At 38.9% G+C, this 21,753-nt stretch overlaps 1 long non-coding RNA gene across 1 annotated transcript; it reads left to right on the top strand.

Moving 5' to 3' along the window:
- Nucleotides 1–12,588: 12,588 nt before the first annotated feature.
- On the top strand, nt 12,589–18,447 carry LOC148219669 (uncharacterized). The gene is made up of 3 exons (XR_015799656.1): nt 12,589–12,700; nt 14,192–14,478; nt 15,404–18,447. It is a non-coding gene; the product is annotated as an uncharacterized LOC148219669 (long non-coding RNA).
- Nucleotides 18,448–21,753: the final 3,306 nt, after the last annotated feature.

Here is a 21,753-nt window from a genome sequence, read left to right as displayed (position 1 = left end):
AAGTGTATGCTGAGGGGATTTAAGTCCCAGGAAATACAATGTTTTATTAGCTCCTGGCATCCAGACTACTGTAAATGTGGATTTATTCGTCTATGTAAAAGAGGAAGTATTTGTTTTCTTTGTTTTGATGTGGCCTTTGTTTTGTCTTTTTTTTTTTTAATGGAAAGTACAAGGAGCAACCCCCTTTTTCAAATATTATACCAATCAAAGAAGGTTCTAAGGCAAGTTCAGAAACACAAAGAACACTTAGAAAGGCCTCCAGTATTGCAACACTGCTTGAGTTGCTCCCCAAAAAATGTGGATTCAAATATCTGAATTACCTACAAAACAGGTTAGGTCTTGGATGTTTATTTTCCTATATGTTTAACTTAAAGTTGAAATTTAAATATTGTCTTGAACCTAAAGGACTAAGTTCTACCTTAAGAGGACACTTGTAAAATTAATTTCCTTGGATGAGACCAAGTCAGTGTCTTCTAGTGCCATGGTCATCTACAAAAAAAAGTTTAACAAGCAAACTCATGTAGGATTCTTGGGCTTATTCTTTGGTAATTTACGCTAAGAAGACTTCTGAAATGTAGGCACTTGGATGAGATTCTGCAGATGGTAATGAATTTTTTGGAACTGCTTACTGATTATTGCAATTGTACATGCAATGATTAGGTCATTAGATAATAAGATAATTAAACCTCAATTAGATAATGAAACATAGCTCCTATAATTCTATTCCAGCACACTATTAAGAAAGAAATTAGCATTAAAGTGATGGATTAATCAAAAAGTTTTTACACCATAGGGGTTTTGCAGGTTTCCATGCATTTTGCAGGAAAGCGTAAACCATAATGTAACATAATAGTAAAATACTTTTGAAAGAGATCCATGGGTTATAAAGGACTTACCCTCATTCTTAAAATTAAATGTACAAATGCTTCACTATTTCTCAAAAGGAGGAGGGACCATGGTCCCACAATGTAGTTTGGAATTGGAGCCTCTGACAGTATTCTGTATTTTTATTTTTATTTCTTAACTTGCCATAAAAAAAAATCAGATTGCTGACAAACAGCAATCTAACTTAGAAACATAATTAAATCTTGTCCTATAATAGAAGACTGATTAAAATTTCCTCTTTGGTTGTTCTCATATTTACTGTGTTGTGAAAGACAGTATAGCCCTGTCAATGAATCATGAGAACTACTTAGTTTGATAAATGCAGTGTTTTACATTTGTACTGTGAAAGTCTACCACAAAAACACCAAATGACAGTAAAACAATAATGACAAAGGAGCGGGGAAAAAAACCTCACAAGAAACCCCCTCTACTAAACTAAACTACTCTTGCTTTCATTAACTTGAGCTCTTGTGCAGTTTTTTTCATCTTTTGTTTTCAAACTCCTCTTGATATGTCTGGTGACACCATCTTAGTACTAACTCTGCTATAATACAGCAGAGTATAATATAATACAGCCTGTGTACAAATCTCTCCCCTCTGATTACTGATAAATAGCAGAGTCTTTCACTAATTTACCCTAACCTGATACAAACAAGGTATTCATTCACTTTCCTTAAGAAATAACAAATGGGTAAATTGCCCCTGTGTTTGAGCATAGATGGTGGCTGGTACACTGGCCTCTCTTATACTCCCTATGGATTCCAGCAAACTGGAAATTATTATTATTTTTATCCTCTGTGTGCAAGCAATTGATTATCTTCTGTGGAAAGGAATGGGAGAGTTGCATTTGATTGATGGAAAAATGCTTAATTTTAATAGAAGAAGATTTGTGACCCTTCTGAGTTCATGATACAGCACCTTCTGTTAAGGAGTGCTTTTTTTCTTCATTGCATTTGAAGAACTTCTAGATATGGAAAGCAAACTGCTTGCCAAATGTTCCTTCATGATCCAAAATACTGAAGTTTTTTTAGACTGCTCCTAAAAAAATAACTTTAAAAAGTTATTTAGACATCACTAAAAAAAGCCTGGCTAAGTTCTGTGCTGAGAGCTTGTTGTCACAGAAATAGACAGTTTTGCTACTTAAAGAAGCATTCCAATTTCAGTTCTATTATGAGTTTTTTCTGCTTACTTTAAATTTTTATTGTTAGCTATTTTTCTATATCACCACATCACATACCTGTTTTTACACTGGTTATACAAAGAAATCTTGTCGAAATCACAGAATATAAATATAACATGGCTGCAAAAATCTGGTTTAGCCTGCTTGCTTTTCAAGCATGGCTGCTAGTGGAGCAGTGTACTGAGGGACACAGCATGCTCTTCTTATTTGCATGGTTTTCTTTAAAAGATGGTAGTTTATCATTGTACGTGAAAATCTTTGTGTTTTAACACCCAGTTTTGAATTTTCATTGTTCACCAGTCAGCAGGTGCTGAGCAATTGTGTTGTATGGCACTTGTGGGTTTTGAGTTTTAATTTCTCTCTCCTTGTTGTCCCTTTTTAAATACATGATGTTGCTGCTCTTGTTGTTTCATTTTCTCCTTATTAAACTGTTCAACTTTTCTTATCTCAACCCACAGATTTGCCTTTTCTTTTTCTTACCTTTTTACCAGTTCTCCTTCTCAACCCATGGTCAGATGTATGTGCAAATGAGCACTTAGTTTCTGGTTGGAGTAAAACCACAGCAGTATTATAAAGGATTATTCTATGTTTTTATCTCCTATAAAGTTATTGCCAGAATGTCCATACTTCTCTTTTGATGTATGAAGCTTGTTTTGTGCTCAAACAACAAATGCTTAAGATATTGCGCATTATTAAGATAATTATTCTGAATGACACTTGCCACAAAATTTTGCAGGTTTTTAATTATTTAAATTTTTTTTAATATTACTGTTATAAGCAGAAGATTCTTTACTTCTGTCTCCAGGCTACTGTTACAAGAGAACTAGCCTATTTAGAGATATCACAATTTATTTTTCATGGTATCTGAAGTGATTTTTCCACCAGGACAAAATGGTACTTAACAAAACAACAACAAAAAGGACAGACTTAGTGAAACTGGTCTTTATTAACACATTTTTACACAACTGTATTCTCTTTGCCCTCTGGTACCTAATCCACAGCACCTAGATCAAGAGCAATGCAGGAAACTACTTGTGGAATCACTCATGTTTAATTTGATTTACCTATTTTATTATAAAAGTCAGATTGTGGAGTCACAAACCCACAAATCCTTAGAATGGCTGAGGCTGGAAGTAACCTCTGGGAGCCACCTGGTCCAACCCCGTGCTCAAAAAAGTCACCTGTAGGAGGCTGCCTTTGACCACATTTAGATGGCTTTTAAATAATTCCGAATACTGGAGGCTTCACATCCTCTCTGGGTGATCTGTGCCAGTGCTTGGTCACCTGTACAGTGAAAAAGATTTTCCTGATCTTCAGACAACACCTCCTGTGTTTCAGCTTGTGCCCAGGCCTTTCACTCACGTATGCTTTCCCAAAGCTCTGAATCAGAATGGAACTGTAGTTGAAAGCACTATAAAAGCCCTCTTGTTTAAGCACTCTTCTGAACCAAGGAGAGATAATAGTGTTGCTGTTGATTTGGCTGTTTTCTGCTCTGATCCTTGTCTCCATATCGTTACATCCAAATCAAAACACTTATTGGCTTACATTCCTATTTCTGAATGCCATGAAATCATCCAGCTCTTTCCAGCTAGGCAAAAGCCTAGAAAGTGAGAACCTTTTCATGCAGAGAACTAGAGAAACTTTACCATGGAAAAGGAAAAAGTGAATTCATGAAGAATTAATACTGTTTCCCTGTGCTGATGCAGTGCCCATCAGTATGCTGTACAAATAGGAATGAACAATATTTAAACTGTTTGCCTTTTCTGGCTTGGCAGCTCAGTATTTAGGAGCACAAACCAGATGTGTTCAAAGACTGTATTGTATGTTTCCTAAGAGCTTCCACTTTAAAAAAAAATCATGAATTAGAAATACTAAAGTTGTACTGATAAATACCTTAAAGTAAAAGTTGGAGTTTTATGTCAGCTGTGTTTCCTGTCTCAAGTTGTTGAGAAAAGTGAAAGCCTGCAAAAAAAACCGCCTTCAAACCAAACAAACAGAAAACCCAAAAACCTCCCAACATGGATGCATGAAAAGGACAAGATCAAGTTTTCTTTTATCCCAAAGATAAACACATCTCATTGGCTGCGTTTCAGGCTAATCAGTAAGCTCTGTTCAAAGGACAGCATAGAAAACCCTGTAAGAGATGGTTTTTGCTTGATTTTGAAATGTCATTGTTTCTCATTCAGACACTTGAAAAAAAAAATTATGGTGCTTTGCTGCAAAAGTGGCAGTGTGACTGGACAGCTTCTTCCAGTCCTTTTATCAAAATGCTCTTTGCTCCCATTTTGAGGCCAGCTTCGAGCAATACACAGTTCTGACAGTGCGAGCAACACTCAGGGGAGCAACGAGCTTTGCATGAACAAAACTCTCATGATTTTGTTTTTTGTTTTTAGTTCTGGTACACACTCTTCTTAGCAGGGAGCCTTTCCTTCCAGGGGCTCACTGAGAAGAGCTAAGCTGAAATAAACAGCCATACTCATTGGGAGAGCCTTTCACAACAAGGTGCAGGAGAAATTACAGAAGCTGAATGATAAATAGAGCTGTGGTTTTGTCATAAAGAGGAAAATGTAGTGAAAACAATAAAGCCTTGAAAGTGCAGAAAATACAGCTCTTGGGACAACTAGTGCCAGTCAGATAACTTTGTGAAGCCTATTTCTGAGGTGCTGTCATTACAACTACATAAGGAAAAAACAAGTTATGACTAGATATTGATCTTTGGTGTACCAGCTTTATTGCAGTCATGAGCAGTTGACTTGAAACTGGTTCTAAGGCTGCATGGGTTCACAGCACAAAACCAGAGAGCTTCCCTTGGTGAACTACAAGCTTGTGAAAGCTAGGATATTTTGTTTATATATATTATACTTATATAAATTTAGATTAGATATTAGGAAGAAATTCTTCCTTGTGAGGGTCGTGAGGCCCTGGCACAGAGTTCCCAGAGAGGCTGTGGCTGCTCCTGGTTCCCTGGAAGTGTCCAAGGCCAGGCTCAACGGGGCTTGGATCACCATGGGATATTGGAAGGTGACCCTGTCCATGGCAGGGGGTGGAACCCGATGAACTTTAAGGCCCCTTCCAACCCAATACATTCTTTGATTCTATGACATAAATATACTTAAACATCACTGTAGATGCAACAGTTTAAACTTTTGGGGTATCCAGGGGTTTTTCATGGTAGTCATCTAAACCTGAAGAGGTTGGTGAACTGTCTCTTTTCTGAGTTTTTTTCCCTGTGCTAAAATCTGAGCGTTCACATCAGCACAGGTGGGATGATTTCTATTGGGAAATTATTTAGATTTTTCTACTCATTCTGCAAACCATACTCCATTGAGGGCTTTAATATAAGCTTGAAAAAGGTATTCTTTTCCTGACTTTCAATGTGTTAATCTTGGCTTCTTGTTTAGAATAACTGTGTATGGAAATGGATTAATAATCTGCAGCTCAGCCTGCCTCCTCATTTCACCTCCAGCATCATCAGCAAGCAGCTGCCATGTCCAAAGTCTGCCTGGTAGGCTGGGGTAGGGGATAGGAGAGGCACATCACACACTTTTGTGATTCTTCACAGTAAACCTGTCAATGTTACCACTAAATGCTTCTGTAGAGAGCGAAGGGAAAGAGAATTCAAAGTTGTATGCACCAATTTCCTTCTTTCAGTGTGTGGTGCTACAAAATGGGATGAAGATATGGTTGTGTGACTGCTAAGCTAAGGCTAGAGAAATTGCTATCTGATGTTCAAGAGAGCTAAAATTCCCCAAATCATCAGTGTGAGTGTGCAGCCTACAACAATTGAAGGGTCAACTTCACTTGCACCAGTGCAAGTTTTATGAAAAGTGAGAGAAAGGCAGTTGTATGACCTTCATGCCTTTAGATGTATTTTTCATTATTTTATTTTATTTTTTTCACTGTGGATGCCAGACACTTCCCACCCAGAATTACTCCATTTTCCTTCTGAAAGATCTTCCCTCAAGAGCTGAACTCCTCACCTAAGCCTTTTGAAAATAATTTTTCAAAGGTCAGACAGCAGAATTCTGTTCCTGCTTCAGCTGGTTTTCCATTTCTTCCTATACTGTTCATAACAGTTTGCAACTGATCCAGATCAGGGTTTATTTGATGATTTGACAAACAGTTCAAGCCAGAGAAGGTCTAGGTCAGCTGTAGCTTGAGCAGGAGTTGCACCATCACTGCAATGGTGTGAATTTTGTTAAAATACCAGAATGAAGTTTATTTAGCCTTTCCCTTTTGAGTATTACTTTGCAGTGTAAAATAATCAGCTGCAATAATCAAGCAGAGGGAAGCGAATATGATTTTCTCAGATGTCATTCTTTTCCTTTCTATTTTTAACTGGACAGTCTTAAATCCAACCTCTTATTTTAAGAATAATTTAAGAAGGAGAGCCTGTAGCCTGCACAATCAGAAAGAGCTGGGAGAGTGGTTTTATCTCTTACAGGTTTTATTTCTCTTCATCTGTGCCTCACATGTAAGGCTATCAAACTGTAACTACCCAGGGTCTTTGGATCAGTGAGCAAGTACTGTCCTGAGGTGGGATGTTGAAGGGAATTTTGAAGAGGCAGCACAGATTCCCAGCTGTGCTTCTGTCTCAAGGTATCTGTACTGGTTCATATAACAAGAAATGGGGTGAATCAGATTTAATTTACAACAACAGCTCAAATTATGCTATGCTAGAATATTGATTTCATGAAAAATAATGATTTTCTAATAGTTTGAGTCAAAATCTCATTAAAAGTGCATGAAAAGCTGCTATCCTTTAGTTTTCTTTGTCCTCTCTCTCCATTCATAGTGGTGATGTATGGGATCTTGTGGAAAGTAATTAGTGATATCCAGCCCCTTAAATAGAGACTGTCTTGTTATTATCTGGGCCAAAGTGTGGGCCATCTGCCCTTTCATAACATAGACAGCATTAGAGCTGCATAGCAGAATACTCAAAGCAAAAATACTAATTGAGAAAGACACAAATATTCTTAAATCAGATCACCACTAACAATTGCTAAGTAAAATAGCCAGACTTTTCATTTCCCAACACTGAATTGTGTGAGCTGGAGTGCAAAGTTTAAGAAGATTTCTGCCAGTGGAGGGAATTCTTTCATAAAAGTTTTCTTTGCTGGCTTCTCTCTCTATCCCTTTGCTTTCACTCATTCAGTGGATCATAAGAGTCCTAATGAAGTATTAACAATTCTAAGTTTCTGTGTAATGAAACTGATGAAGAGGTTTTAACTTCTTTAAGGTAGGTTTTAACTGCTGTGGTTTTTTGCTCATCTGATACCTGACATGATATCCAAAGTAAAAAGCCATCATGTCAGGCCTTGAGGAGCCTGATTCCTCTCTAGCTATTTTCTGTTATGTTTTGCACTAAGTCAGTAAGCCTTTAATAGATTGAAGACATTCCTCAGAAGAAAACTGGGTATTGTGAAGAGACAATTTGTGACATATTCTGTAAGACTGATATATAATTTTGTCAGTCTAAGGCCATTTTCTGACACTGAGGATTAAGTAACTTAGAAAAGGCAATATGATTCACTCTGGATTTATTTCCTCTGTGTATGAGTGCAGAATACTTATTTTCTGCTGTGTGTTAGTGTCAGAAGTGTACTGAGAAGCAGGAAGGTGGTGTGAGATATTTGTGATGCTTACACACAGGATAGAAGTGGTGGTGTCAGCCAGTGGCATTTTTGTGAATTGTTACTGTATGCTCTGCAGCCATGCTGGCTCCACGCAGAAAGATGTGATATTTCAAAAAACGAACTGAGATTCTTTGGTCTAGAGGGGAGTTTTAGTGTCTTTGCCCACAAAGACACTAAAAATTCAGATGCAAAGGCAACAGGATAATAAAAAGTTACTGTCTCTGACTCTGCAGCTTGACTGTGCTGTGGAAGATACCAGGAACTGAAATCTCTGCTTGCCAACATGGTGATGGGTGGCCTTGCAAAGCTTTGCTCACAGTGACAGGACAGACCATCAGCAAAGAGCTCCACAAAGCAGTTATAGGAAAAACCTTTTAAATAGAATTCAATGTGGATTAAATACAACAATGGAAGCGTGAAAAGAACAACCCTGATCTCCCCTGTAGAGGGAGGGGTTGTTGTTACTACTGAAGAATGAAATCTTGGAGGTGCAACAGCTGCTGGCACAAAACTACTGCCCTCAGAAAACATAAAAAAAAGTGAATTAATTAGAAATTATGAGGAGAGTGAGTATAAAATAATGCTGCTATTTCATGTACTACATGCCCAGATCTTGGATACTTAGAGTCACTCCATTCTCTTCCACCTCAAAACATATTTGCTTGCTTTCTTTTCACACATTGTTAATATATGAAGTTGTCTCCACAGTTCTGTATTGTCATGGGTGGCCTCATTGTAATCAGCAGTTTTATATAATGGGTGTATTAATTTGCAAAAAGATTTTGAAAAGTTGTGCATATTCTAGTTGCTGTACATACATTTCCTGTAGAGCAAAGATAACATGGGAGATAAAACTCCCTGCAGCTGAGACCTGTCTGTGCCCAGGAAGGTGAGAGTGGCCGAGAGGTGCAGCTCTTCAGCTTGGATGAGAGATTTCCCTTTGCAGGATGAGCTGCAGAGCTCTGGGACACAGAAAATGGCAACAATGGATAACATCCACTTACAGGTAATGAAAGCTACTGACCACCCTTGCATGGTCCTCAGAGAAGTCTGAGGGAAACGAGGGAAAGCTTTATTGCACACTTGAGAAAGCAGTAATTATTTATTGTAGATGTTTATTTTCTTGTAATTTTAGCTTTCCCCTATTAAGTATGGGGAGTTCAGCTGTGTGATTCATTGTTCACAGGTGGAAAGGATTACACAACAGACTACTAAAGCTGTGTTTAGCTCAGTTTCCCTGTATTTCCTGCCAGAAGGCTGTTGCCTGAGACTGCCCTCACAATCCCCACTTCACTGCCATCACTGCCAGGAAGCTCCCTCCAGAAAACACAGTGTATGACCAACACATAAATGTGTAAATGCAGGCCAGTCTCCTTGGATGTGTACTGATACTTAGGCAGAGTAAAGTCAGAATGTCTTAAATATAAAAGTTTTCATATTAAAAGATTAATATAAACTTCTGCTCGTTTAACTTTTGCAATACCTGACATAAGTGAATTTCTTATAAAGTCAAAGTTCTGCACCAGAATAGTGTCTAGAGGGTAAAGTAATGGGCAAGGTCATGTGTCAGATAACATGAATTTAAATGGAGAAAAAGCCAACAAACACAAACCCAAGAACCCTCACTGAGGCCTTCTCAGAACTATTTCTCAGGGTAGATGGCATAACCTTCCCAAACTTGTGTTCAATCAGTATAACTTTGAGCCTTGTCCTTTTCTGTGGATTATTCATATGAGTACCAAATCTTGATAAAACTTGAACAATGAAAATTTTAAAGTTGTTAGGAGCTGCAATCAAAAATGACAGAAGAATAGGAATTGTTTGAGACTCAGGTATCCTAAGATACCCTTACTCTGGAAGACAGAAAACCGTGGAATTTCACAGTAGCTTGTAACCTTCTGTTGGACAATAGACAGGTACAAAACAACCTCTGCTCCAAACTCCCAGGTTAGAGGCTCAAAATAAACTCAAGTATGCACCTAATCACAAAGGTTTAATAGAGTGGATTTCTCAGCCAGGTCTCAACTTTGTGTCATGTGCATGAGAAAAAGTGAGGCATCCAGAGCAATGAGTCCTGAGCTGACCCCTCAGGTTTTGACTGGAGGTCCCCTCCAATTCCAGTGGTGTAAAAGGCTAAGAAGGTTTTTTATTGCTATGTTGTGTTGCTTTTATGTTGAGAAAAACTTTATGAAAGACTTGAAATGTTTAGAAATTAGGGCTCTCTGATGTTAGTGGAATTTGGATATTTATATGCTTTGATAACATTATTGAAGTTGTCTTGTAGTCAGAACATTTTTCAGCACCAAAAACTCAATTCCATGGACTTAGTGTTGAAAACATAATGCTGAATGCCTTAAATTAGGCGTTCAGCAGAAAAAAAATTGTACATATTTCTCATTTTCAAAGTCTGCTCAGGACATCCCAAAAGCTGAGGTATGTCCAGAATCTGACTGCTTTAATGAAGTTACAGACATAGCAGCCTTTATATGTCTCTAATATTCTAGCACATGCATGAGTTGCAGTTTTTAATATTTGTCACCAGACATCTCCTGTGCAAGTAGAAAACTGAATTTTCATAAATGGTGAACTCAGGCCCGGCAGTTTAGTGAGGTCATTATGACTTGGGATCTGAATTCAGGTTTGCAGGTTATTGCTGGAGTCACTTGGCAATCCTCTATCCTGAGAAAATAAATATTTTAGCTTAGTTAAGAAATTAGCAAGCACAATATTAAACCAACTTTCTGATCTAGACATCAGGACAGATTTTATTACAACCCTGATAAATAAGCTCAATTGTAGTGCATCTTTATTTTGCAGGACCTGTTTATATGAAGAACAAGTATGGTAAATCCTATCTCCTTTGGTTTTTGACTGTACCTGTCAGCACAATTTGATAGGTGTTTCCAGAGGAGTAAAAAACCATCAGCATGCAGGAAGGGAGATTATCTGAAGTGTAATGAATCTGTCGACTGCAACAAGCACCATCCATCACTGTCATCCAGAGAATTTGGTACGATCTGAAGATCTGCCATCCTCTGAAGCAGACCTTCCAGCCCCCTGAGTTCACCTTGTTTGTTCTTACATGCTTTAAGAAAAGTTTGTCTTTGATTTTGGCAGGCTTTCCTCTCTTTTCTGTTTGCTTATATCTGACTAATGAAATTGCAGCATAGCAGGAGGTCCTCTGCATGAGCAGGCATGAAATGAGAAGAGCAAGCACTGTTCCAGCAGAGAATACTTAATGCTGTTTTCTGTGCATTAATTTATGGAACACAAACAGCAGTAGCAGAAAACAAATACCTTTGAACAACAACCTTTGTCCTGTGTCAATTCTCAGCTTGCCTTCAACTGGAAGAGTGTCTAGGTAAATCTGACCATCTAGAAGAGTGGAATGAAAATTCAGGTAACTTACATTTTAATGTGTCCTAGACCAGCATCTCCCACACATTGATTGCAGGGTTGGAGAGGTTTGTGCTCTATTACCAGGAGCAGATTTTTAAAGTGATATGTGAGCATACTGTCTGCTTCATCTAGAGGCTAGGAAATTTTACTGAAACCTTAACAAATATCTTAGTAAACACTGACAAATTTGTAGTGACTTTAATAAAGACTAATTCCTGCTCATGTGCAAGGGAGGAAAGCTTCTTTAGCTGATGGGAAAGCAGAGCTGTAATCCTGCTGCATAGCTTAAGCTGGTCAGTTGGGCAGGCTGTAATACCAATGTGTGGCTAAGAGCTTGTCAGAGATGCCATTTAGGCTTGACTTTTAAAGAAATGAACTTTCACCTCTAATTTTCTTCCCCCTGTAGTGCTGCACAGAGGACTTTTGCTTTGCAGAGCAATTAGGCACTATAATTACTCTGAACTATGCTTCAGTGGCATCTATAGACTGGCTGTGCACTGTGGTTTGATCTATTATTTATTTGTTTTTACATCATCATTCTATCTCCAATTGGTCTCTACCCTTTGACTTGAATACACATTTTTTGCAACTGCTAAAAATCCCTTTATACCTTTCAGAGCATAAACACCTCTAAAAGTTGAAAAGCAAGGCATTGTGTTGTTGAAGTCTTGGCTGAATGGCTCACTTCTAGGGAATACTGGCTTTCCAGTAGCTGGCTTAAAGAGTCCCAGGTTTCTGTAGAATGGCAAATAATTATGATAATAAGAGGTCAAATTACCATTAGGGTTTTTCAAAACCACTCATTTATTTCCTGCTTAGGAAAGACCTTTGTCAGGTGAAAATTGGTGTCTCTCTTCTATTGAGTTATTGCATCTGGTGGGACCAGGATTTCTCTCTTTATTAAAAAAAAAAAAAAAAAGCAAGCTGGAGACTTGGATATTGCAATGCACGCTATTGATTGAATTGATCCAGGGGCCTGCTAACTTCTTTCTTTTCAGAAGGGGCTGTCTGCATTCTCCTCTTGAAGTGGTCTGGGGTGGGTTTCCACACTCTTCTGAAGAACTGGATTAACACAGCCCTGCACAGTGCCCTTTCCCCTGTCATGGTGATGTTTCCATCCAAAATGGGGCAGTGGTCTGTAAACAGGAGGAAACAGAGAATACTATGCTTGCTTTGCTCAGAAGAGGCAGGAAAGCAGGAGAAGCTGTTCATACTCCACTTTGTATATTTCCTTTATATTTTTTAAATGTCTCCTCTTACTGCAGCATAAATGGCTAGAATAAAAAGAGGATTTATCCTAATTACATTGAAAACATATGTATGTACAATTATTATCATTTCCCTGATGGCATGAAGGCACTGGAGCCTTCAGACAGAGATAAAAATTGTGCTCCAAACCTGATAAAAACGCTTCTTGTGCTGCAGGAGCATCTTAAGCAAAGCTGTTACCAATTTTGTCATCAATATGCTCCTCCCTGCTGAGAGCACCACAGCAGCTGTGCCTTTGGAATTACAATGCATTTATATGGAGAGACTTGTAGCATTTCAAGTTCCCTGCTCAAGAACCTTCAGCTTAAACTATTCCAGTCACCTCTGGGAGGTAAGTCCAGCTGCTCCCTGTGGTGGTAGAAAGGTTCAGCAATGGTGGGATAGGTGGGTTCTTGGTTGCTCTTTTAATGGTTTTCATTATTTCAAAGACAAAAGAAACACAACTCAACTTCTTTTCTTTCCTTCCTTGAAAGCAGGAAAAAGCTGCTTTTTGGATTCTTCCTTCAAATGATGCACAAATAATTCAAAGTAGAGCAAATCTTAGGCAAGGAGTAAGAAACATTTCTTACACACACTACTTAAATTTGTGCCAAGAAGCTCTGTTTCTGGATTAATCCTTTCTGACAGGACTAGGGCTGCAGATGTCTTTTATACCACCTGGAGAAGAAAGATATGAGAAGAAATCATCAGGAGAATTTAGATCATGCCAGACCCACCTAGTAGGGCAAAAGAGGGGGAAAAATAGTGCAAGCCAGAGGAAGAGTTATGGCTGTTTGAAACCCCCTGGTGATATCTGCAGGCAGCAGGACAGAGGTGTCCATAGTAGTGCTTCCTCTGGAGCTCACTGGTTGGAGGACTTTTGATTCAAGCAGCATGGAAGTCTACCTCCTGATTTTGGGAAGTGTCCTCTGTCAGCTGTTTTGGTGAAAAACAAATCTAGTTGTGGTGTAGGTGTTTCCCCAGGTGCATTCACGTTAGTGAGCAGCTCTCGGGAGCTCTCAGCAGTCTCTTCTCTTTCGGAAACTCTGTGTCAGCTCAGGCACAGCAGCAGATATGGAAAACCTTCCGTTCTGGGAGATTTTGAGAAAAGGGGATTTTTTTTTTTGCTTGTTTTATGTTTGTTTGTTTTTGTTTTGATAAATATTTTAAAAGAACACTAGCTGATGAGATCAAGAAAGAATCCAAAAGCAAATTTTCCCTTTCACCTCCTACCTTTAATCCAAGTACCTTACAGCCTCCTAAAAGAAAATGGATTCTATAGAGCCACAGTTTCATCTTTGCAGCAGGAGAAGTGCAACCAAGTTTTCCTCTAATAAAAACCTTGGACCTTTTTTTTGTATAAACCATGAAAACTGCTTTTTTTAAAGGATTCTGTTTTTGACAATTTAGAAATTAGAACATTTAGATTGGTAGAAGATAATTTGAAATAGAAGTGAGATATTTTAGAAATACTGTTTTTTTCTTGAGAAATGTAACAGCTATCATTTAGCAGATAAGAAACAAGTACTTTTTCTTTTCTTTCCCCAGCTGTATAAAGGCTAAAGGATAAGTGCAGGAGAAATCTAACTGACAGAGGGTCTTAGCCAGCTCCCTGCAAGGGGAAGTAGCAAAATCACCTGCAGCTGAGTGCAATTAGCACTTGCTGTTAATTGCAGGAACAGGAGGTCAAGACATGCAAAGAGGCAGCTTTGTAGCAAAAGCAGCTGGAAGGGGACAGTGACATTAAAGGGAATAAGTGATAAGGACTGGGTGCTGAATGGAATACAGATGGAAATGTGCAGTGGGGTTTTAGTCATTGCCTGCTTAATTCTCTTTCTTGCAGGTGGCCATCAGTGACCTCTGTTTTCTCAACATGTGAATCACAGCAAGAGTGGTTTTTGGTCAACACTTCCAGTGGCTATGATAGTTTACAAGACATATATTTAGCTGGTGAAAGGGTGACTTTAATAAATGAAGATGGAGGATGTAAGACCCCTGGCCTCATCAAGAGATCCCTGTTTTTCCCCTGCCTCTTTGCTTGAAAGAAAAAGGAATTAATCAAGAAACAAGAAGAGTTCTCTTGTATATTCCTCCTTTTTTGGGGATGTGTTGAATTTTTCTGCTTTTAATGTAAGTGTCTAGGATATTTAATAGAGAAAATTCAGTGATACACATCTTTGCCCCTTTTTCCTTTTTGTCCTTTTTGAATTTCTAGGTATCTCATTCTGATTTGCTTTATTTAGCACAAGGCTAAGACATTCAGAATAGTCTAACAACCTAAAGTGCCTTGTTGTAAAAATTCTAAAAATCAAGAAACTTTCACAGGGCTTGATTTTCAGAAAGATGCTAATATAAGTTAATGTAGGTTGAATATTTTCTAAAATTTCAGTCTTTTGAGCATGAACATCAAGTAGTCCCAATAGGACCAATGGATTTCAGCTATCCACACTCTACAAATAACCCCATTTTCAGGCTAATTTTACCATCTTTATTGGTAGAACAAAAGGAGCAAATATTTCAAGCACACCTGAAGATCCCATTGAAAATGACACTAGAGGATCTGAACAATATAGAAAGCAAAAGGAATTGTTGGGGCAGTTGGTGATGCAGCAGCTCCTCCATTAGTAGAAAATATACCCTTGGCAAGTAACCATCTTCAGGAGAGCTCTGCATCCCTCACGAGTTTGGGTGCAAAGTCTCCAAGCTGAAGGCTTCTACAGAAATATCTCAGTGGTTTTCTTTTACCAAGACCCAAACTACTGTCACAAAACAACTCCTTGTTGCAAGTCTGAGCTCAGATTTGGCTGTGTGACTGTTGTGTCTCTTTGGTTAATTACCCAGAGAATGCCACTCTCTGCTGCCAGGTAGGATGACAGGCATTTGCACTTTTTCAACCTTGTTTGCTTTGTTAGAACGATCCCATTTTGCAACAGTCCATAAATGTTGCCAGATTTTCATTCAACACTAAACTATATGAATGGTGAACGACTTACTCTACTCCATTTCCCCTGCAAGAGAGAGGATACTAATCTAATTCTTCTTCCTTTCCCTGCAGGGAATGAACCTTTCAGGAACCTGCAAGTGATGAAGAATCAATGCTCAGCTCCCCTGAAGAAGTTTAGGATCGTTTAGTTGCCTTCCAGCTTAAATGAAGACAGCGATAAGATTTCTAATTGAAAGTCTTCTGGTGGTGAATTTGTCAAGCAGGAGAATTTAGAGTTGTTTCCTATGAATACAGAGTCAGGTGGCTGTAGTAACTCCCACCTTGGAGTCTGTGCTTGAGTCTGTCATAAAAAAGCAAGTTGCTTTCATCTGAATTACAAAAAAGACTGTGAGAAAGAGAAGGGAGGGAGAAAAAAATCACAATGTAATGCGAGTTTTTGGGATGCTGAGAACAGCTTTTTTTTTTGCTTTTTCTTTTTTCTTCTTTTAATTTTGTCCTGTTTACTAGAAAACATTTTCTGCAGAAAAGAAGGTAGGAACAAGAGAAAGAAAACTCAAATTTTCAGGGTCTGACACTATTTCTGCGTGTTAGAATGTGTCTTGAGTAATTGCAGAGGTATTTCAGGATTTACATTATATACAAACTATGAAATTAATGTTTCTCAGTGACAAAATGATGAGAGGCAATTATTCATAGTTATTAATTTGAATTAAGAAAAACATTTCTGTCCTTTCTAGCACTGGGAAAAAATTAAAAGTGAAGCAGCTAATAGTTGCTATAAAGTTATTTATTACAAAAGCACATCAGTCTCAAAAGCAAAATCAGAGCAAAGCAATGGCATAAGCACATGGTATAAAAGCAAGTGGCAAAAGAAATGGCAAAATGCAGGTGGCAAAATGCACTTGGCATCAAGTCATGGCATAGAGCACCAGCTCTCCCTGATTCATGTTCTTTTATAGAAACTTTCCAACCAGCTAAGACACAAACTCAGACCACTACTTCTTAACCTATTAGAATTCTGTTTTCTTAGCACGCCAGACTACGTATAAAGTATGTACATGGCCTCTCTTGTTCTAACTGAAAAATGTAAGCAATATTCTTAACTCTAACTTTATTATGTCTGTAGTGAGGTTCTTGGAGCCTTTAAGGAAACACTAATATGTTTTTCAATCTTCACTAGAACATGTACCTGTTCTCTTGCATCTAAGACCTTTTACTTACTAAAAGCACTTAAAACTTATGCCATTTACTTACTTATTCACTCCATCTACTCACTTACTCATTCCATCTAAAGGCTTTAATTCAATCCCTACATTCTCATCTGTCTCTGAAAGATTCAGAGAGACTCTTAGCTTACTGACTCCAACAATTAATTTCAATTAAGAAAATGTAGACATTTCTGTCCCTTCTAGCACTGGGAAAAGATTATTATGGGTATAGTATTTTACCTTTGGTGAATTGTGATCTTTCACACACCTCAGAGAGGATAAAGGCAACTTTTGTAAATTTTTTAGACTTTTTTCAACTTTCATGAGTTTTCTGCCAGGCCTGTTCTGTGCCATGTCTATATTAAGGTCATAGGATATAATCTCAGTGAGCACTGTTGTAGGGTCTGTCTAAAGAATTAAAGATTATCCTTTTATTCCCAAGTGCTAGCATTAAATTTAAAAAATAAGCATATTAAAAAGACTTCATGGTTTTACTGCATGTTTAACTCCTAGATAAGAGTATGTTGACTAGATTTGTATTTCCTTCATGCTGACCAAAGCAAGTACTTTTATCAGCTAGAAATTAACCTTTAATAAATGCTTTATTAAAATCAAACACTTATTTGTACCAGTTCATTTGAAGTGTAAATGCTTTGTGTGCCAGGCAGTTGGTTTCACAGAACTTTCTGGATAAAACTTCCAGTATGCAGCTTTAAAGGATACAGTCACAAAGGGCAGCAAAGCCATGACAAAAAGAAGTACTAGAATGGAAATGTTTCACTGAAATAGAAAAACTTGCTGATTACTTGTTAAATGAGGGCTAACAGTGAGATCAGGGTCGAGATTTAGTTTCTGTGCTCTTAACCCCTGTAGGAAATAGCTCCTTTTGCCTCTTTGAGATGTTGTTTCAGCCTGGCTCCAGTTCAAAAGCCACTCCTTTGTCAAGCATGTGATATGTGTTTATGGCTTTCAGTTTATGAATGATGCAAAGGTTTTCGTTTTTACCAGTATTTCACAACTGCCTATTGCAAATGCACTGGAATATTTTTTTGCCCACATATTTTTTGGCATCATTAAAGACCTCTCTGAATTCATGCTATTCATGTTACTGGCTTTTTAAAAAACTTTTTTTAATGTTTATTTTAAATTTTATTAGTAATGAGGTATTTGAGTGAGTTCTTCTGGAATAGAAAACATTCTAGAAGAAATCCGGTGAAAATTTGTGTTGTTGCTTTGTTCTTTAACCCCTCTGAGAATGCAGCACCCTGTTTCATCACTGCCTGCCTTTGAAGCTCTGTGCTTCCCAGCCTTTTTGTGTTGGAAGCACCCACAGTTACAGTTTCAGTGCTTCCACTTCTCATGACTGTATTGTTAGCCTGATAACAGTTTTCTGAAGTCACAGCTTCTGGAATTATTGCTTCTTGAATTTTAAATAACAAAAATATGAAGTTTCTATGTCGGTAATGTCTTCAGTTAAAAAAAGAAGCTAAGCAAGTGCAATCCAGATGTGCACAAAGTAGCTGAGATAACTTTTCCAATTTCCTTAAATTTTGAGTTCATGATTTTTAAACAGGAACTTGCAGTGTTGAATTTAGAGTTTCTTGATGGATGCTTACTACCCTATAGTGCTGCAATTAACAGGAAACTTTAAAAAACTTTTTCAGTGAAACTAAACCCAGATTAGAAAAATCAGCATATGTCAGGTGATGCAAAAACAGATTCAAAACACCAGGACAATACAACTCCTTTAAGTGATGCAACCCCACCATAAGGAGCAAAAGTGCTTCTGAATTATGCCTTTCCCAGATGAACCCTCTTTTAGACTACAATATATTCTTCTAGTGAACAGATTGTTTTGCTTTAAGTCCAAATATCTAACTCCTTCAGTAGAATCCTAGAGAAATTGTCTTTTCTGTTGTGAATTCAACTTGTGCTGAACCATGAAAGTTGCAGTTATTTTAATTTGACATATATTTCAAAATATATTTTCTCCGTTTAATTTGCTGATTACAGTGTAAAAAGAGAATAAATTTCAGAAATAAATCAGCTATTAAGTAACAATTTTTGAAACTTTTGACTCAATTTATGCAGCTAAAAAATGAAAACAGGCTGTGAGGAGGGGTTGCCATGAAGAATCCTAAACAGCCTTATTCGTACAAGAAGTACAGATACAGCATTTGGATCATGGGAGGAGTGATTTTCATTATTTGCTTAGAAAATGAAAATTATTATGTAAATATATATGAAATTTCATGTAATATTGATGTTCTCTCTTAGTATGTATGAAAATGTATTTACTAGAAATGCAGAGGGATTCCAGCTTCACATAATACACCTTCTATAATCAGAAATGATTCTTAATACTGTGCCTCAGCTGGAGGTACAATACAGAGATTCCTTTCTCAGAGACTTCATTAATGTGAATAACAGAGACGAGCTTCACTTTGAAGTCAACAGGATTTTATTTTGTTCTGCTTGATTAAGAGCTTTGAGAATACTTACAGGTCATATTTTGAACTTGCTGGTTCAATTTGTAGCTTCTTTTTATCTTTCTTTGTTATTTCAGTTGGTTTTGGTGGAAGGAAAAATTGCAGAGATATTCAAGGACAGATATCAGAGCAAGTATCACTGAGATTGATGTTTAAGCAAGGACTTCTCTGTCAAACCTCTGCTAGGGACTTGATGCTTCAGTTGGTAAAAAAAATGTCCTTTACTGTTGAGCCTTCATTAAAGGTGTCAGTGGAAAGAGAAATTACCAAAGAGAAAAGTCCACAAGGTGGGTTGCCAATAAATTTTCTCTTTGTTATTTCAAGTCTGGCAAACTCTACAGTTTTTTATTTGTGGTCGTGAGTCAGTTTCTGGAAGGTTTAGGAAGTACCCTAAAAACTTGAAAAATTGTGGGTTTTTTTCTGGTTTTTTTTTTTTTTTTTTTTTTTTTTTTTTTTTTTTTTTCCCTTAGTTTTGTTTTATTTTGGTTTGTTTTGGTTTTTTTAAGTTTTGTTTTTATGTCTGATGAAATATAAATATTATACTGGCAGAGGAAATTTCCTGTGAGCCACAGGAGGGTGAAGTCTCTCCTCTGCCATATTTTGAGACTCTACTCCAGTCCACCAACTGCCCTTAATTCTCTGCTGTAACACCAGAGATATGACTGAATACCCTTGAAATATTTATGTAAAAATAAAGTGGCTTTTTTTTTCCCCTGAAGAGTGTTTGTAGTAAATACTATGTGTCAGCAATCATCTGGGGCTGGATAGGATCCCCAAAAAGATTCTGAGGGAGCTGGCAGGAGAGCTCACCAAGCACTTTTCAATCATTTTTAATTAGTCCTGGTTAACTAGGGAGGCCTCAGTTAACTGGAGGTTGGTAAATGAGATGACAATCTACAAGCTGCACTGGAAAAGGGATCCAGGGAGCTTCAGGCCTGTCAGCTGCCCTCAGTGCCAGGGAGGCCATGGAGCAGATCACCCTGAGTGCCACCAGCAGCAGGAACAGGACAACCAGGGCATCAGGCACAGCCAGCCTGGGTTTGGGACAGGCAGGTCCTGCCTCACCAACCTGATCTCCTCCTGTACAAGGTGACCTGCTCAGGGTGAGGAAAGGCTGTGGCTGTGTCTGCCTGCACTTCACAAAGCCTGGGACACCTTCTCCCACAGCATCTCCTGGAGAAACTGGCTGCTCCTGGCCAGGGCCCTGTGCTCTGGGGGGAGAACTGGCTGAGGGCAGGGCCGGCAGTGCTGGGCAATGGAGGCACATCCAGCTGGGCTGGGCACAGTGGGGCTCCCATGGGATCAGCCCCGGGGCCAGGCCTGTTCAACATCTCCATCCAAGGGCCGGCTCAGGGCATGGAGGCCGTGTCAGCTGGGACAGCCCCGGGCTGGGTGTGAGTGTGGATGTGCTGGAGGGCAGGAGGGCTCTGCACAGGGCTCTGCACAGGCTGCATCCATGGCATGAGCCCAGTGGGGTGAGGGACAGCCAGGGGCAGTGCTGGCTCCTGCCCTCGGCTCACAGCAACCTCCTGCAGCTGCAGGCTGGGGGAAAAGTGGCTGGAAAGCTGGGACAGGCCCTGGGGGTGCTGTGACAGCAGCTGGACACGAGCCCAGGGGTGCCCAGGTGGCCAAGAAGGCCGATGGCCCTGGGCTGTCCCAGCAGGAGCAGGGCAGGGACCGTCCCTGTGCTGGCCCTGCTGAGGCCACAGCTGGGGCAGCTCTGGGCCCCCCATGGCAAGAAGGGCACTGGTGGGCTGGAGGATGTCCAGAGAAGGGAACAGAGCTGGGGAAGGGTCTGGAGACCCAGGAGCAGCTGAGGGAGCTGGGAAAGGGCTCAGCCTGCAGAAAAGGAGGCTCAGGGGGGACCTTCTGTCTCTGCATAACTCCCTGACAGAATGTTGTAGTTAGCTGGGTGTTCATTTCTTGTCCAAAGTACCAAGTACAAGAGGAAATGGACACAGGTTCTGCCAGGGTATGTGTAGTTTGGATATTAGGAGAAATTTCTTCCCCCAAAGGTTGTTAAGCTCTAGCACACAATGCTCAGGGCAGTGGTAGAGTTACCATCCCTAAAGCGATTTTAAAAATATGTAGATGTGGTTTTCAGCAATGTGGTTTAATAGTGGGTTTGATGGTGCTGGGTTAGTGGCTGAAGTCGACAGCCTTTCCTTTCCAACCTCAGCGAGTCCATGATTTCATGTTTAGACTTAATATGATATGAGGTCAGAACAACAGAGAGAAGATGACAATATAATTTATTTCATTTACACAGAAATTAATGAATAATGTTGAAGCACTGAAATAAGACTTGTGTGAGGTAACAAACTCAGTAAGGATGTTAATACAGGGAAGAAGCTTTGATTGTTTACGATCTCTCTTGATCTTCATGCTTATTTGTTGTTCAAGACAAAGCATCAAGAAATTTACTGTAAACAGCCAATGTTTAAAGAAAATTAGCTTTTCAATCCTGCAATATGATGTCAAGTAGGGTTATTAAAAGCCTATTTGGGTAGTTGATAATGAGAACAGCTGGTTAAAACTGAGAACTAGCTTCTAATTATTTTTTTGGAGCAGTATCTAAGCACTGAAAATCCAATTAGACCACAAAAGGAGATTTAGAATGAGGCACTCCAACACTGAGCCTCAGCTGTGGTCTGGAAAAGCAATCTAAAATGCACAGAGACTGGGCTTTGAATGTGCTTATTACAGCAGGAGTGGAAGACTTCTCCTCCAAATATTTTGGATTTCCAGGTCCATGTCACTCAGA

The sequence above is a fragment of the Sturnus vulgaris genome, chromosome Z (genome assembly GCF_052056855.1).
Source record: "Sturnus vulgaris isolate bStuVul1 chromosome Z, bStuVul1.hap1, whole genome shotgun sequence".
NCBI lineage: Eukaryota > Metazoa > Chordata > Aves > Passeriformes > Sturnidae > Sturnus > Sturnus vulgaris.
The sequence above is the reverse complement of the archived record's forward strand: the minus strand, read 5'-3'. Positions and strand labels throughout refer to the sequence as shown.